This window comes from Crinia signifera, chromosome 6, assembly GCF_055691185.1.
Source record: "Crinia signifera chromosome 6, ASM5569118v1, whole genome shotgun sequence".
NCBI classification, from domain to species: domain Eukaryota; kingdom Metazoa; phylum Chordata; class Amphibia; order Anura; family Myobatrachidae; genus Crinia; species Crinia signifera.
In genome coordinates, this window is record NC_139222.1 from 137,826,631 (window position 1) to 137,846,451 (window position 19,821).

Sequence of the window (19,821 nt, forward strand, 5' to 3'; positions counted from 1 at the left end):
ATCCCGGAGCTTGAGCGAGACAAATGCGCATGCGCCGACTCATTTTTCTTTCCAGGATTCATCCACCAATAGTGGAAGTTATTTTGCATGTAACTTTGTTGCCCTCGGTGACATTTCCTTAAGATGGAAACAACAATACACCCCACCATGACCTATTTCAGGAGGGATGCAATGCTCTGTTTCTAAACTTCATGCTAAACTTTTGCTTGGCATCACCTGTTTTTAAACAGGTCAATTGATATCCTTCCTGGAGAGGGTCATGTTGGGAGGTATGCAGTGATAATAGTGGACAAGTATGGCAGCCAATCAGTTTTGATGTTTCATTAAGTGCATTATATAAAATTATACGAAGCTGCGAATTGGTTGTCATGGCACTCGCCTCCTCTTCCTACTAGATTGTAAGCTCATCAGAGCAGGGCCCTCTTCCCTCCTGTTGTCAAATCCCTCTTCTCTTTAACTCACAGCTCTCCCATACTCAGCGACCATATTTGTCCACATACTCATCTCCATCTTTGGCCATCAGCCCCTAGTAGCACATTGGTCAAGTCCTCACTACTTACATTTAAGCTGTAATGTGTATTGAACTGTGGCGCTCTTTATACCTGTACTCTGTTGTTTTTTTTATTTATTTATGTAATGTTAAGTTTGTCTCCCTGTACTGTTTCTTGTACGGCGCTGTGAAACACTTGTGGTGCCTTATAATAAAATTATAATAATAATAATAACACTCTGTCACTCTTGTCACTGCTTCGTTCATCTACTCCAAAGTAACATAATTACACAAACTTTTTTTTTTGTCTATCTCCTTTCAGTGCAGTGCCTTCCCATTTATTTATTAATAATCACTTAAAGTTAATATATGAAACAAATGTACATCAGATTGAATATGTTCGCTAAATAATAAATTTCAAAATGAATACAATTGTATATGTAGTATGTAGTAAACAAAATACAATTAAACATTACAAATATAAAATTTGTATGAGACCATTGCAATAATCAATGAGATGATGAGAGCATGGATTAGAGTTTTTGCAGTGTCTTGTGTAATGTAAGGGCGAATTTTAGGTGCATGTGGCATGATTTTGAGACAGATTGAATGTGGGGTACAAAGGAAAGCTCAGAGTCAAGGATAACACCTAGGCAGCGAGCGTGAGAGGTAGGAGTGATTGTCATCTTCTCAACGGCAATAGAGATATCAGGTTGGTAACTACTATTTATTGGCAGAAATATAATTAATTTTGAGGTGGCGAGATGACATCCAGGATGAAACAGCAGAAAGGCATTCAGAGACACGGTTCAATACAGATGGGGACAAGTCCTGGACGGATAAGTAGAGCTGAGTATCATCCGCATACATATGATACTGAAATCCAAAGGAGCTGATTAGTTTGCCAAGAAATGAGGTATAGATTGAGAAAAGCAGAAGACCTAAAACTGAACCCTGAGGTACTCCAACTGAAAGAGGTAGCGAAGAGGAGGTAGAATCAGAGAAACGAACATAGGTAGGATGAGAACCCAGAGAGGGCTGTGTCTTTAAGACCTAGGGATTGTAGTGTTTGTTTGAGAAGTGTGTGGTCAACAGTGTCAAAAGCAGCAGAGAGATCTAGAAGAATTAGTAGTGAATAGTGGCCTTTAGACTTAGCGGTGACCAGATCGTTCACAACTTTAGTCAGTGCTGTCTCTGTGGAGTGTTGGGCACGAAAGCCTGACAGAAGCGGGTCAAGTAAGTTGTGCGAGTTAAGAAAGTGTGTGAGGCGAGTGTAGGCAAGTATTTCAAGTAGTTTGGAGGTGCATGGAAGTTGAGAAATGGGACGGTAGTTTGAGAGAGAGCTTGGATCAGAATTCTGTATTTTCAGAATCGGAGTAATTATATCTGCGTGTTTGAACAATGAAGGAAAGACACCAGTAGAGAAAGAGAGGTTACATATTTTAGTTAAGATTGGGATGAGCACATGAGACAGATATTTACTTATTTGTGAGGGTATAGGGTCAAGAGGAGAGGTAGTAGAGTGGGAGGAAGAGAAAAGTGCAGATACTTCATCTTCATTTGTGGGATAAATTGAAGTGAATGCGTCAGAGGGCTCAGTTATGGAATTAAGCAGATCACCAACTGATTTGGACCGTACCAATTAATCGCTGATCTTTTCAATCTTATTCCTGAAGTAGGAAGCAAGATCTGGTGCATGGGTAGTGGCTGGTGGCTTGGGTGAGGGAGGGTTGAGAAGGGATTTAAATGTATTAAAAATACTTTTTGGACTTTTTGAGCCGACTTTCTCAGCTCCTGATTGGCCGCGAGGCGGCCAATAGAATCATTTGGAGGAGAGGCGCGGAAGATGAAACATCTCTGTGCCTCTCCTCAGTCCGATGCGGGGAGCTGCCGGAATCGCCGGCATTTGGCAGAAGACTTGGACTTCAGAACGAAGAAGACAGATCTTTGCAGGAGGAACTTGGTGAGTTGAATTTCCTTCCACAGGTCCCCAATGGATTTCTTCGAATCCAGGACCCCGGACTCTTCAGCCCTGGAGCCCCGGACCAGCCCCGGACTCTACAGCCCCGAACCCAGGAACCAAGGCACTGGACCATGGAGCCCCGGACCCTGGAGCACCGGACCCCCGACCTGGACCCTGAAGGCCCGGACCCAGGAGCACTGGACCCAGGGACCTACCGACGGGCTCAAGATAGGTAAGTATCAGTTTGTGTGGGCTTTGGATGTATTAAAGTTTTATTTTTATTGTGTCTGTGTGTGTTTATTTGACTATTTTTATTACTGTGGAACCACAAGTGCTAGCGGGCCCTTTAATGCCCAGCATGCTGGGACTTGTGATTCTCCAAGTCCCTGCATGTGGTGCAGGCTTGCTGGGACTCATAGTTCCACAGCAATACACAATAGTTTTTCTATTTTTTAACACAAGTATCAGCTCGATGCCCACCGCCCAGGGGCATCGAGGACAGCCCCGGGCTTCAGCATGGGCAGGTAAGTTCTGGAGGGGGGGACCCCTTCTTTGGGGGGGTCCCCACTCCCCCAGGACCCCTGCCCATGCTGACCAGTCAGGGGGTGAATGCTTTGGCCGGGGGGACTTGTATAAAAAGTCTCCCCCCGGCTGTGGCATTACCCTGCTGGTTGGTTGAAACATCTGGATGCGAATTGAAGTGTGACTAAAAATCGCTACTTCAAAAGTGAGATTTTTGCCGCGAATCGCACCCTATAAAATATGCGATTTTCGGAAAATGCCCATTTTTTTTGCGAAAAAAAATCGCAAAAAAACCCTGCACCCTATTACATTTCGCCCTTTGGGTTGGAAGCTTTAGTAGAAATGAGAGTTTGGAAATATGTTTGTTTGGCAGTTTCCATGGCATAACTATAGGACTGGTAGATAGTCTTATATGTAAATAAATCCATTGGACTGTGAGATTTACGCCATTTACGCTCAGCTTTGCGTGAGAGATTTTGTATGCGTCTTGTTAATTTAGAGTGCCACGTTTGGTGTCTAGGCCTACCTGGTGTTAGGAGTCCCAATGGACTGCACGACAAGAAGCAATGATACTTGCTGGAGGAACAGACAAACGGAGGCAGGATGGATAAAACTCACTGCTTTATCAGGTTAAATCAATCAGGAACAGGAATCAAGGTACAGGAATCAAGGTACAGGAATCAAGGTACAGGAATCAAGGTACAGGAATCAAGGTACAGGAATCAAGGTACAGGAATCAAGGTACAGGACAAGGCTCCAAACAACTCCCAAAAACTCCATAACTGGCCCTGAGCTCAGGGCAATTGCAGTTTTTAAACCAGAGCCAACCAATAGCTGCAGCACACAGAGACAGGCCCCTTAATGATCAGAATGTGCTGCAGCTGGGAATGGCACTCTTAGAGCAGCCCAGTCCAGCTAATTACACCAGCTGGAACTGCTCTCAGAGACCACTGCTCTGTAGGCAGAACCCACTAGCAGCACCTCTGGTCACCCACAGGTACTGCCGACAAATAAATCAGCACCTCTGACCACACAGAGGCACTGCAAGGTAAACATAACAGCAGTACCTCTGGTACCACAGACCAAACAAGATATACATGGCAGTCCTGACATAATGCCCCCCTTGAGAAGGCGGATTCCAGACGCCTTCTGGAAGTTCAAGCTCAGGCTTCTCTCACTGGGCAGAGCAACAGTCCATTCCGGCACCACCAGGACATCAGACGTGGACAGGACCTCCGAGATGGCAGACACTGGCTGGATCTTGGTTACTCTGAAATTTTTTTCACCATGAGCGACAGCCGTCACGGTGGCACTCAAGACATATCCAATGGCAGACGCAACCAGGTCCTCATGCCCGAGGGCAAGGGCAGACGGGACCACATGCCCGAAGGCAAGGGCAGACGGGACCACATGCCCGAAGGCAAGGGCAGACGGGACCACATGCCCGAAGGCAAGGGCAGACGGGACCACATGCCCGAAGGCAAGGGCAGACGGGACCACATGCCCGAAGGCAAGGGCAGACGGGACCACATGCCCGAAGGCAAGGGCAGACGGGACCACATGCCCGAAGGCAAGGGCAGACGGGACCACATGCCCGAAGGCAAGGGCAGACGGGACCTCATGCCCGAAGGCAAGGGCAGACGGGACCTCATGCCCGAAGGCAAGGGCAGACGGGACCTCATGCCCGAAGGCAAGGGCAGAAAGACCCCCTCCTGGGTCTATGATACATGGACCCCCTTCTGGGGCTAGATCATCATACTCGGTAGGCAGACCCTTGCGGACCTCTGGGACATCAGGCGGACCCTCACGGACCTCTGGCACTTTGGGTGGACCCTCACGGACCTCTGGCACTTCGGGTGGACCCTCACGGACCTCTGGCACTTCGGGTGGACCCTCACGGACCTCTGGCATGGCAAGTGATAGTGTACTAAAAGAAAGGACATTGCGACTGACAGCCGACACGGCGGCTCTCAATTTATGCTCCATGACATGGGCATTAACGGACTCAGGCCCGGAGGCCACGGAGGCAACAGAATCAGGCCCGGAGGCCAGGGCAATAGCGTCCTCAGGCCCGAAGGCCACGGAGGCAACAGAATCAGGCCCGAAGGCCAGGGCAATAACGTCCTCAGGCCCGAAGGCCAGGGCAATAGCGTCCTCAGGCCCGAAGGCCAGGGCAATAGCGTCCTCAGGCCCGAAGGCCAGGGCAATAGCGTCCTCAGGCCCGAAGGCCAGGGCAATAGCGTCCTCAGGCCCGAAGGCCAGGGCAATAACGTCCTCAGGCCCGGAGGCCAGGGCAATAGCGTCCTCAGGCCCGGAGGCCAGGGCAATAGCGTCCTCAGGCCCGGAGGCCAGGGCAATAGCGTCCTCAGGCCCGGAGGCCAGGGCAATAGCGTCCTCAGGCCCGGAGGCCAGGGCAATAGCGTCCTCAGGCCCGGAGGCCAGGGCAATAGCGTCCTCAGGCCCGGAGGCCAGGGCAATAGCGTCCTCAGGCCCGGAGGCCAGGGCAATAGCGTCCTCAGGCCCGGAGGCCAGGGCAATAGCGTCCTCAGGCCCGGAGACCAGGGCAATAGCGTCCTCAGGCCCGGAGACCAGGGCAATAGCGTCCTCAGGCCCGGAGACCAGGGCAATAGCGTCCTCAGGCCCGGAGACCAGGGCAATAGCGTCCTCAGGCCCGGAGGCCAGGGCAATAGCGTCCTCCTCCTGGGGCTGGACAGAACCCCCTCCTGGGGCTGGACAGACGGGACCCCCTCCTGGGGCTGGACAGACGGGACCCCCTCCTGGGGCTGGACAGACGGGACCCACTCCTGGGGCTGGACAGACGGGACCCTCTTCAGGGGCTGGACAGACGGAACCCCCTCCTGGGGCTAGACAGACGGAACCCCCTCCTGGGGCTAGACAGACGGAACCCCCTCCTGGGGCTAGACAGACGGAACCCCCTCCTGGGGCTAGACAGACGGAACCCCCTCCTGGGGCTAGACAGACGGAACCCCCTCCTGGGGCTAGAACATCGGGCTCCTTGGCGGGGACCGGATCATCGGGCTCCTTGGCGGGGACCGGATCATCGGGCTCCTTGGCGGGGACCGGATCATCGGGCTCCTTGGCGGGGACCGGATCATCCGGCTCCTTGGCGGGGACCGGATCATCGGGCTCCTTGGCGGAGACCGGAACATCGGACCCTCTGGCGGAGACCGGAACATCGGACCCTCTGGCGGAGACCGGAACATCGGACCCTCTGGCGGAGACCTGGACATCGGACCCACTGCGATATACGACATCGGCATCGACATCGGCCACCTCTCCTGGGAACACACCATCAGCTACGGGATCGGCCACCTCTCCTGGGGGCACACCATCGGCTGAGGCATCGGATGCAGCTTTGGGGAGGTGCACATCGGACACTGCTCCGGAAGCCTGCACCCTCCGATACAAGCCTGCCATAATACGGGCCAGGTCTCTGATCTGATCTTCCAGGCTTTGAGATGGGTTAGGCTCCATAATGACACACAGCAAGGTTCACTGTTCTCCCTCCAGCAAGTCGGTATGGCCAGTTATAATGTTAGGAGTCCCAATGGACTGCACGACAAGAAGCAATGATACTTGCTGGAGGAACAGACAAACGGAGGCAGGATGGATAAAACTCACTGCTTTATCAGGTTAAATCAATCAGGAACAGGAATCAAGGTACAGGAATCAAGGTACAGGAATCAAGGTACAGGAATCAAGGTACAGGAATCAAGGTACAGGACAAGGCTCCAAACAACTCCCAAAAACTCCATAACTGGCCCTGAGCTCAGGGCAATTGCAGTTTTTAAACCAGAGCCAACCAATAGCTGCAGCACACAGAGACAGGCCCCTTAATGATCAGAATGTGCTGCAGCTGGGAATGGCACTCTGAGAGCAGCCCAGTCCAGCTAATTACACCAGCTGGAACTGCTCTCAGAGACCACTGCTCTGTAGGCAGAACCCACTAGCAGCACCTCTGGTCACCCACAGGTACTGCCGACAAATAAATCAGCACCTCTGACCACACAGAGGCACTGCAAGGTGAACATAACAGCAGTACCTCTGTGTAACCAGAGGTACCACAGACCAAACAAGATATACATGGCAGTCCTGACACCTGGAGTATGGTGGGTAACTGGAGCCACTTCATCCAGGGCTGTTTTGAGAGTTAGGTTTAGGTGTGATACCACCATCTCAGGAGTAGTGAATGCAGAAATAGGAGCAAGCTGTTGTTGCAGTGATGAAGAGAGTACCCCAGGGACTTCTGGAGCGCAGGCAACTGCTCCACTTTGGCATTCCCTTCCTCAGGTTTAGCTACAAGGAACTACTCTGTCCGTGAGCAGGCGCAATTTCCAGCACCTGCAAGCAGCATCATAGACCCAGCATTCCCCGCAGACTCCACTGGTGCTGGCTCCCCCAAGCAGGGCCCATTGTTATGCCACTGCCACTGCTGTCACCCACTGCTGTTTGGCATATTGTTAATTTGGGCAGAAGGGGGCCCAATTTATGTTTTTGCACCTGGGCCAACCACTTACAAGTTCCACTCACAATGTTACCTTTTAGCACCTGACAGTGAGAGTTTTGGACACAGTTGCACCAGATTCGACCTTCTCAGGGAATCCCAACATGGAATAGTTACATCTCATTTGAACATGATTTTTTGGGAGCATTTGTATAACATTAGAGTACCAGTTAGTTGCTGTAATGATACAGTGTATCTTAATATTGCTGATTTTTTTCATATATAGATTTTATAATTACTTAAGTGATATAAACAAAACAATAAACAATAATTAAAACCTACATAAAAAATATACATACAAAAATAAAGGAAACAAAATAAACTATAATAAAAATAAGAAAGATCAAGAGATCATTAGTACAGTATATGCACATCATCTGTGTATTTGTATTGTACCAAAGCTTTTTTTCTCTTAGTTTCACCTCACCAGACATCTTCAATACCATAACGTGGTTAATTATAATTTTGATGGAATAATGTTAATTAATTTTGATTGGAGATTTACAAGAAGTATTTGAGCGGATTATTCTCATTCAGACGTTTAGGGTTAATTGTATCCATTATAAAGATCCAACTGGATTCTTTTTGCAAAATAAGTTTCCCTCTATCTCCTCCTCCACTCAATTTGGGTGCATAATCGATTTTTATACTGTTCAATAATGCAAGTGGATGCTTTTATTCAAGGAAGTGATGGGCAACAGGTTTATCTTAGTTGTTATTATGAGTAGCGGCCCTGATACTCATCTTTAAAAGCACAGACCATTTTTCCTATATAGGCCAATCCACAAGGGCATTTTAGCATGTAAATTACTTGTCACTCTGTGATTAATCTTGCATTTTTACCAGAGTGAGGGTGGTAGAAAAAAGGCCCAGTGTTCATAGAACTACACGTACAGTAGTACATCCTGTACAGCGATAACAGCCCAAATTTGGAGGTCTAAGCCCTGTTGCTTTTGAATTTTAAAGTCAGTCTCATCAGGTAGACACACAATGTTTGGCTCCTCCTGTATGTTATCATTGTTTTTTTGTTTTCCAACTTTAATTTGGGGTCAGTTGCCACTGTTTTTTCATGATACTCTTCCTGAAGATGGGCAAATAGGTATCATACGTGGTTGTATTTATCATACGTGGTTGTGTTTATCATACGTGTTGCCACATTAGTTTCCTTCTCCTTTTTCTTGCCTCTCTGATATTTCTTTTTTACTTTTCTTAAGCTATATTCAATAACTTTTGGTGAGTACCCACTTCTACTTAACTTTTGTCTAATCTGTTTAATCTGTACCTCCGCTTTCTCTGCATCTGTATTTGTTCTGAGCACCCTCAAGAATTGTGAAATACTGTAGGTAATCCATCCTAGATTTTTTGGATGGTAGCTTGAGTAGTGGAGCAAAGAATTCCGATCTGTTTGTTTGCCAAACAGAGTAGTACCAACTCCATCCACATTTTTGTATACTGTCCTGTCCAAATAATTTATGGATTCTTCATATTGTATGTAAATATTGTAGGTAAATCGAATTGGTGTACCGAGCATATTTAGCTCATTAACCAATTCCACAAATGCTTCTCTGGTGTCAATCCAAATCAAGAAGATGTCGTCAATGAAATTAAAATAATGAGACATTTTTAAAACATATTTTTTCTCTATATATCTCTCCTCATATTCAGCCATATAAATATTAGCATAGACAGGGGTCATGTTTGACCCCATAGCGGTCCCCTGCCTTTGCATATAATAAGAAAAAAATTCAAAGTGATTATTGTTCAGCACCCTGGGGAAAAAAATCACACACAAACTCAATTTGTGGTCCACTATTCCCTCTTTTGGTCAGTCTTTGTCTTACTGCATTAATTCCTTCCAAATGTGGAACAGTATGCAAAGATGTGACATCCATGGTGGCAAAGAGACAATTGTCACCCAATTGTCCCATGGTGCCAATCTTTTTAAAAAAATCTGTTGTATCCCGTAAATAACTGGGGATTGTCTTGACTACTGGCTGTAGTATTGCATCCATCAGTACCGCAGCAGGTTGTAGGACAGATCCCCTGGCAGAGATAATAGGTCTGCCAGGGGGTCTGTCCAACCGTTTATTTATCTTTGGCAGCAGATAGATAACTGGACAAATCGAATAATCAACCTTTACATATTCTGCCATATTTCATCAATCCATCCCATATTGGTGGCATACCAATGCATGTTATCCATGTCTTCCTTAATTTTTAGCATAGGATTCTTATCAACAGCTGTATCCTTCAGATGTTCATGAATTTTGCTGTAGTAATATTTATAGCCCATAACGACCACAGCCCCTCCTTTATCGGCAGGGAAAATCAGTATATCATGATTATCTTGTAATGATTTCAGAGCCACTCTCACAGAGGCTCAGATTATCATGGACAATTTTTGATGGTTTGGATGTCATGAAATCCTCATCAATGAGGCGTAAAAAGGTTTTTAGATTATGATTATAGGAGACAGGATTGTATGTACTTGTTTTTTTTTCAATATCTTGGCTAGATCAATTTCACTGCACACTTCAGTTTCACTAAAGTGATCCCTTAATCTCAATTTATGAATCTATAATGATCAATGGTGGTATTAAATTTCTCCCGTGAAAAAATAAGAACATATCCCAACCGTTTCCCCCTCTGTTAGATCATGGCTTGAAATATTTATAACCCTTTAAATTCTCTATTGTTTGCTCTGGCCTTTTCTTGTAGCCACCCCTCAGGCGTGCGGTCAGGGACTTCTCTTTTTGATTACCCTGTTTGTTGGGAGTTCATCTCACCTAAAAAAGCTTTACTCTTTTTAAAGTTGCCACTAGATGGTAATCTCTGTTGGCCCTCTGTATCTGTAGATGATTGTGAGGAACCAGTATCTATTGTGCAGGGCCGGCGCTACCCACTCAGCAGCTCCTGCAAAGCAGGAAGGCGCCATGCTGAAAAGGCGCTGTGTCCCTCCCTGCTCTGCTAAAGCTGCCTCAGCCCTCACTGTCACTGCCTCCTGTACACTGCCCGCAGCGCCTGTCTGACAGCGGGCAGGCGGCAGTATAAAGATCTGCTCCCTGCACCGCGAGTTCACACAGCCTGCACGCCGCCCGCAGTGCCTGTCTGACAGCGGGCGGCAGTATGGAGAGGCTGAGACACGGACACTTGTGCTGAGGCATGTAGCGCTGTCTGTGAATGCCTGGATGACTTGCCATGTCCGTATCCGCCCCCTAACCATTGCTCCCTCCAATGGTCAATCAAATGACAAACAGGCAGCAGCGCCGCCCTTCCTTCCCTCTTCTCATTGTGCTGTGCCAGTGCGACTGCCAGTCCTCAACACTCCGTCCCCTCTATCTCCTCCCCCCTTCTTCCATCTCCTCCTTCTCTCCCCTCCTTTCCCCCTCAGTCATGAGAGGGTTGTAATGGCGTCCTCAGCGTCCTGCGTACGCAGATAGAAGAGGAGGGACTGCAAAAAGAATGAGTCTTTTATTATACATGTTTATAACAATTTTTTTAATAATTGCAGATTTATTTATATTAATTTAGACACTTTTTAAATAATGGGCTGGGTTATGTGCCTAAAGGTGCCACACATGCTGCAATAGCAGCGTGCGATGCGATGTGCGCTCCTGCGGGCATCTTATCGCACAGTACAAAAAGTATGTGCTGCACATACTTTTTGTACTGCTTTCGGATCGCATCGCAGTGCACACACATTGCATGCATGCCGTGCGATGCGATCTAGCCCATAACATATGCGATTCTCGCAGCGTGTATGGGCACCTTTGGTGCCTGCAACATTTTGCAGACACAGCACTGAGATGGTGTATGCATACATGTACATGCAGCCGAGATCCTCCTTAGGATCGCATGTTGCATACACTCCCACAATCGGGCTGCAGGTTGTTGCAATGGCAATGTGAAAGGGCGCGAAATGTATGGTTTGCAGGAGGGCGCCGGACACCCTAGCACCGGCCCTGCTATTGTGCATGGTACTCTTTGTCTATGGTTCCTCCTGGGGCGGTTATAATTATCCCCCATCAACCATCTATAAACTGTATGTTGTTTATAGTCTAAGTTGATTGTATGCAATTTTCTACTTTTAAAGATTATTAGATCATTCCTATATTTATCTATGGAGGAATTCATCTTCTCCATCCATTTCTCTTTTTTGTCTTCCCCTAATATAGGTGCGGCCAGGGCTATTTTTGTGCAGGCTCCAGCAGGAACTGAGGCCCTTATTCTAGTTCACTCTTTCTGAAAAAATATTTCTTAGATGGACAAAACCATGTGCACTGCAGGTGAGGCAGGTGTAAAACCCCACCCAAATCTAATTATCTCTGCACAATTAACACCTGCCTCACCTGCAGTGCACATGGTTTTGTCCATCTAAGAAATATTTTGTCAGAAAGAGTGAACTAGAATAAGGGCCACAGTTCCTGCTGGAGCCTGCACAAAAATAGCCCTGGGTGCGGCTATATATATTTTTTCTCCCAGTTCAGTTCTTATTTTTGTCAGTTCTTGACCAACCTCATCTACCACCATTAGTAACAGGTCTGGGGAGCACTTATTTAGTACTGCACACCATTTTGCACAAAATGTTGGATTTGTTCTACCAATTGCTGGAACATTGGCTATGCGAAATTCCCTGGGGATTTTACAATTTATTATAGTAATCTGAAAAGAATTGACCGTGCAATATCAGGTCTACTTCCTTTTTAGTAAGACGTAATAGTTTATGATACAAATCTAAAGGGGTCTCTGCTGGTAAACAGCCAAAGTCCTCCTGTTGGAATAAGACATTTGTCGCATCATCATCTGTTAGCGAAATCTGGCCTGTTTCAGCCATTTTCAATAAGTCATCATCCATACCAAAAGGGTTTGCCATTGTAGCAAAAAATAAATAAATTTAGGTGTGTTCCTATACGTAGGACACCATGGGGGGTATTCAAATGTTTACTGTTGGGTGTCATATTTATCATACCTTTCAAATTCACGCATCTGACGTCTTTTGAAGTAATGGTCGGGTTTGCTATTCAAATGTTTTTTCTTTAGACGTCTAATCTGCTGTAGCTGTCTTATTTATCACGCCCATTTTATCCCTTTTTTTAATATCACGGATTGTATATATTTCATTTGCGTGCCATTTTATTCATTTTTTATTCCCTCTTTTGTTCCACCCTGTTTTGCCCTGCCCTCTGCCCAGTCATACAAGTTTGTCTCCATTCTAAGAACGCCCCTCACCCCGTTAAGCAAACGCAATTTCATTTGCACGGCCCTCGCCCAACTACACCCTGATGTGTCCTGCACTGTGATTCTGAAAAGCAGATGTGCGAGCAGGCACATGCCACATTCAGGGAGCCGCTGGGGAAGATGAAGAGCAGATGATGTGTGCTGCAGCCTGCCGCCCACAGGAGAGAAGACGAGCCGCTGCACTGTGCAGGGAGCCGGCAGCCGCTGACCCACCAGGGTGATCCGTCTGACACACACACACTTGGTAGACTTGTATGTGAAGGAGTTGGCGGGTTGCATTGGGTCAACCACTGAAGGTCAACAAGGCTTAGGTCAACATGGAAAAGGTTGACACAAGCATTAGGTTGACATTGGGAAGGTCAATAGTTAAAGTGTCGACATGGGTTGATGTTGATGGAGTGGCTTGTGTAATGAGGGTGTGGTTTAAATAGGCCCATGTGGGGTTTACCCACATGTACAAAAAGGTTGATATTCAGGGGCTTTTTTAAGCCCAATTAAAATCCATATTTAAAAAAAAAATTGTCAGTACTCGCTCTGTATCAGCCCTAATAACTAAATATACAATTGGAAGTTTACAATTAGCTTAATTAGTCTCTTCCCTAGCATTGCAGACAGCTTCCATGTACCAGCATAGGACAGGTACTACCCCTAACAATGCACCCACTCCCTACACACACTATACTACCGCTTACCCCACTTCCTTCACACACACACACACACACACACACACACACACACACTACCTAAAATACACCTGACCGCACCTGCTTTTCACACATACACACACTACACTAGCCCTAACTCTGCATCTTCTTCCTGCATACACTACATTGCACTACCCCTAATTCTTCAACTCCTCATGCTACACCACCCCTAACCCTGCATCTGTTCCTTGCACACACTATCCCACACCTAACCATGCACCATGGGGTATTGCTTGCACCTGCTCCCTGCAAGCACTACCCCACCCCTAATCATGCACCTGCTCCGTTAACACACTACACTACCTCTAATTATACACCTACTTACACTACACCACCCCTAACCCTACATCTGCTCACTGCACATACACAACAGCACCCCTAACCCTACACCTGCTCCCTGCACATAGACAACACCACCACTAACCCTACACCACACTATACGCCAACCTTAACTATGCATCTGCTCCGTTCACACACTACACCACCCCTAATCCTGTACCTGATCACACTACACCACCCCTACCCTGCTGCACATACACACTACCCCTAACATGCACCTACTCACACTACACCACCCCTAACCCTGCACCTGCTCCCCGCACATACAACACTACCCCCTAACCAGCATCTGCTCCCTGCACACACTACACCTCTCCTAACCCTGCATCTTTTACCCGCACACACTACACCACCCCTGACCCTGCACTTGCTCCTAGTACACACTACACTAATCCTGTACCTGATCATACTACACCATCCTTACCATGCACCCGCTTCCCGCAGACAGGGCCGGATTAACAATGGGCCTGAAGGAGCTACAGCTCCAGGTCCACTCTCCAAATAGGCCCATTTTGTAGCTGAGGGCTAGGGCTTTCCAACGAGCCCAGCCCCGCGTCGCTAGCCCCACGGGAACCGTAGATACCGCCAGGCAAACCTGGAACGTTCTCCCCATAGGATAACATGGGACCCGCTAATTCCAACCCCCACCCGGTTCCAATGGCTGCCAGTTCTTCCTCCGGCATCACAAAAGCTCGAGGTTGATCTCAGTCGAACCCAAATCGCTGGCCCTTCAATCTTATACCTGGTCCATATGGGTTCATTGGTTCTAGAGATATTGCGGGTAAACCAATTTGTTTTCATTTCTGAAATGTAATTTCATGGCTGTTCATTTGTTTGATGACAGATTTCTCTGGCACCCAAACGGCCCAGTTTCACGGGACCAAAATAATTTGAAGCCTACATGTAAATGGGTCAGTTGGTTACGAAGATATAGCTGGTTGTTTAAAGGGGGCAGGGGTGGTTTTCTCTCCCCCTCACACCAGAAAATGCAGGGACTAGACTGGTGTAAAAGGGGCCAGTCCGGGAATGTCCCTGCATGAACCTGGAACCATATTGCTGGGTAAGTCCCTGCATTTTCTGGTGTGAAGGGGTATTATTTCAAATAGCCGGGACATGCAGTGCTCTGAATACAGCCGGGCAGCCCCCTGCTCTCTGCCCGGCTGTCAATGGCTTCCCGGCGGCGCCTGTCCGACAGTTACCACAAGCATGTATTCCCCCTTGGCAATGAGCATGTAATACCACATGGCAATGAGCATGGAACCCCTGGCAATGAGCATGGAACCCCTGGCAATGAACATGGAACCCCTGGCAATGAACATGTAGGTAAGCAAAACTTATGTAGCATAATTTTTAATAGGCATTATGATGTTTGGCATAATACGTAATGGAGATTATGGTGTGTGGCTTATTATGTAATGGGCATTATGGTGTAAATTTTTAATGCGCGCCTTTGGCGCGCAATGCCCCTACTGTATTTATGAAGCATATTGTGCATTATTGCTCAATCTGGTATACCTAGGCATGTCCCAACTATGGCCCTCCAGCTGTTGTGAAACTACAAGTCCCATCATGCATTGCCATAGTTTTGCTATTAGGAAATGCTAAAACTATGTCAAGGCATGCTGGGACGTGTAGTTTCACAACAGCTGGAGGTCCACTGTTTGGACATGCCTGGTATAGTGTGCATTTTGGCTCAATCCATGTGGCAAAAATGTGAATTTTGCCTCAACCCATGTGCCATAGTGTGAATTTTGGCTCAATCGGTGTGAATTTTGGCTCATTCCATGTGGCATAATGTGTAACAGGCAAGTACAGTATAAGGGGGTTACTATTGTGTTGCATGATTTGTATAAGGGGTATATGGTGTGGTAAACTTAGGTGACCACATAAAAGGTGCTGAAATGTTGTCTACCAAGTTTCGGCTTTCAGTATTTTTTTTATGACTGGAATATCGCCTCAACCCGCAAGTATCTTAGGACATCGGCATCCTGTGGGTGCACCTTTGGAGGGCACCCGCCAATAATATATCTCCCTGTGTTTTTCCTATGCCAGCCCCCTGCCTTTTCCAGGCATATATAATTAGTTGAAAGTATTTACACAAATAGAGACACCCATCAGCAGACCACCCAACCAGAACACTGGTCACGCCCTCCACATTATTAGGTGCTGGCCACAACCCCTATTATTGCGCATAATAGGCCATTGATAATTTTCAGCTGCAGGCCCATTTAGACCTTAATCTGGCTCTGCCCGCAGACATTACATTACCCCTAACCCTGCACCTGCTCTCCACACACACTACACCACCCCTAACCCTGCACCCACACACACTGCACTACACTACCCCTAACCCTGCACAAACTACACTACTGCCATTCCCCTGTTCCCGCTCCTCTCATACACCACACTACACTTCCCCTAACCCTGCACAAACTACACTACTGCCACTCCCGTATCTGCTCCCTCATACACCATACTACACTACCCCTAATGGTCGACAGGGACTTGGTCAACACCTAAGAGTGGCCAACATACATTAGGTTGACATTGACAGGTCAACACAATTAAGGTCAATGTGGTCATGGTCGACATGAATACGGTTAATGTTAGTTTTTTACGTTTTTGGGGGTGTCTATGATGGTACAAATACCAAGAGGTCTTCTGTTTTTAATCATAAAACATGACGGATTATTGTCAAACAGTCCTGGCTAACCAATACAGCTATGCTATGTTAGTAGTCCCATGTCTACTGTGTACATACAGCACATACTGCAGATTCAGTCCACAGTGTGTTTAAACAGGCTCAGGCTCATTGCTTTCTTTTGCAGACAACAGTCTAATCTCCTGAAGAAAAATAAATGCAATATTTGAAGGCTATTATGGGAGTCCCAGAGGTAAATGTGAGTTTATGGGTTAAATTATTTAATTCATCATCCACAGGGCCGCAGGGCTACAGGGATGTGGTGCTCATTTGAGGAGGCCGTTTCCAGCAGAGCTGAAATCACTGATATATCTCATATATATGAAATTGGCGGCAAGAATGGGCACAGCTGGGAAAGTAGTGTGTACTCTTTACGTGTGTGTATATGTGTGTAATAAATATATATATATCTATATATATGGTACTTGTTTCCTAGCACGTCGCCGAGTACGCTTTTAGCGTACTGGGCTATTCTCCGTATTGAAATCGCATCGGATCGCACAGCGTGTATGATGCCGTGCAATGTGATGCGATGTCCATATTAAGTGCACAGGAATGCTTATACAATGAAATATTACATGGGATATCCATATTAGACAGGGTGCGATCCGATTTGATGTGATGCGATATTTCATTGTATAAGCACCCATGCTATGAGATATGGTCCGATGTGCATATTAAGTGCAGAACAGTACTTATACAATGAAATATCGCATGTGATCGCACGGCACCATGCAGTGGGTGCGATCCGATGCGATCCGATATGTCATTGTACAAGCACCCATGCAATGAGATGTGATGGGTGCTTACTATTGAAAGCACCTATGCCCTTCTTTTGCGTCGCCACCACTATCCACGCCACCCAAAAGCGTGGCGAGGGCAGCGAGCCCTGTGAGGGGAGGTGGAACTTCCATACCCCTGCTAGCACAGCGAGCCACCGAGCCCGAAGCGCGGCGAGCGCAGCGAGCCCCGCGAGGAGACAAGGAATACATGTAAAGTAATCCGCGGCCGCTCGCCATGCTTCAGGTTTGGTGGCTCGCTGCACTCGCCACACTTTGTAAAATCTGTACTTCTATGTTAGTTAGGTGCCCACTATAGTTAGTACGCTCATACCCCCACTATCCATGTCTGCGTGGAGTAGATTTTATATAGTGTGGCGAGCCCGAAGCGTGGCGAGCATACCGAGTCCCGCGAGGGGACGCGCAAAACTAAGCAAATAGCTTAGTGGACGCCCAACTAACATATAAGTGCCATAAAATCAACTCCAAGCTGACATGGATAGTGGGGGTATGAAAAGGTCGGAGGACGCGTTCTGCCGCCCCTCGCTACACTTCGGGGTGACGTGGATAGTGGTGGTGTTTTAGGAACACATTCACACCTGCAATATCATACATCTGACACAGTAGTGACGATATGTGTTAACGAATAACTGTAATTTACTTAATAAATTAGAATGAAAAAGCATAATGAATTAATCACATTAATTACAATAAATAATGATAATAACAATGAATCAAGTTACAACCTAACAACATTAATGACTAAAAATCATGAAAGAAAATATATAAAAAAACAGTCAATCTGCTTTAGGTAGGAGTGAGTGCTCGAAGGATGCGGTCAAATGGATTATCACCACCCAAAGGCTTACTCCACATAACCTCCTGTAAATATGATTGGAGATGGTGGCATGCTGTACCTCTTTAGCGCTTATTGCGCCATTTGCATGCACCCCAAAGTCTCTCGACATTTTGCATATGAACCCCTGTGTCCGAGTCAATGAAGTTAAACCTGTGGTTCACTTGGGCATTCTAATAACCAGCCAGTTGCAACTGTTCTGTGCTGTACGCCCACCAGCAGTCTGAATAAATAGTTGTGTCTCCATGAGAAATCCACTCGTGCTCCGTGCGGTCAGCGGCTTACCGCATTCGGACGGAGTGAGCGATCCGTACGGAAGGCGGGGTTTAGGACGCACGGTCCTGGCCGCATAATCGGCTCTGGCCGCACAGACCAGAATAAGGCCCCATGTTATGTGCATATTCTGTAAATGAGCAATAGGTATTTTTAGAGCAGATTTAAGTGCTGCCATTGTATTTTATTATATTGACTGCCTGTTTCCCAGTCTTTAGGTAGTAATTCCACTGCTTGTCAGTGCCATGACCCCATCTTTATATCTGATTAAGGGGCAGATTTATTAAGCTCGGTGAAGTGATAAACTGTCTGGTTTTTATCACCGTCCAATCAGCTCCTCCCTGTGAAGCTACAGGCTTGGTTTGAAAAATGACAGGTAAGAGCTGATTGGCCGGTGATAAAAACTAGACAGTTTATCACTTCACCGAGCTTAATAAATCTACCCCTGAATCTGTCCATGTAGTACATTAACCGCTACCTACCAACTATCAAGATTTATGTTTGACAATAAAAACTATGGAGGGGCTGACAATTTTGGGCAGTCATGATATTTGTCATGATTTGCTTGAACTTGACCAATTTGCTTAACCTTGACCAATGCATATTTTTTTAATGACATAGTACCTTTATATATTCAAAGTTAACACACAGGAGCAAACAACAGCAAAGGTTCAATACTTATATACAGACAAAAGAAAACAAACACAAAGAGAAAGGGTGCAAAATCCTTAGTGCCCAATTCAGAGGGAGGGGGAGCAGGTACTAATTACCCAGGCTCAGGCTTGCTGGAGGGGCTGGCGGGGGGCCTGGTCCGACCCCCCCTTCCCCCTCCGTCCCTCCCGGGCAGTACACACCTACGCATGTGCTGTGATGACAGCATGAGAATCTCACTGACAGCGTGAGAGCTCATGCAGACTGAGCAGGGCCACAATAACACAATAACACCCCCCTCGACTTTAAAGTGTTTTTTCACCCCCTAAACATTTTGGGGGTGTGGCCTAATTGCAGGAGTTGGTCACGCCTCCCATGATTAGGCCACACCCCAAAATTTTACCGGGACCCAACGTACCTCTCGGCTGCCCTGTCTGTACACAAGATGATTTACACTCTGCGACCGATTGGGGGTAGTAACCCGGCATTTTCTGGGAGTGCCCCAGAAAACACAGACGTTCCCCAGCCGCTAGGAGGGAGGGCCGCTGTTATAATGATACCCATACAAAATCTCTTATGGCTTCAAATAGACCTAACTTTAGTTCAACTATATACAGTAAATAATTAAATTGCTAATAAACTGTAGAATAATATGTAAAAGCAGCTACAGATGGGCTACATGTCAGTATTGACTTGCACTGGCCAAACCCAACATGTGAGGATTGTGAGCCTTCCCTCACAAAAAAAACTCTTACAAGCTTGTCCTAAGTCCTCATCTAC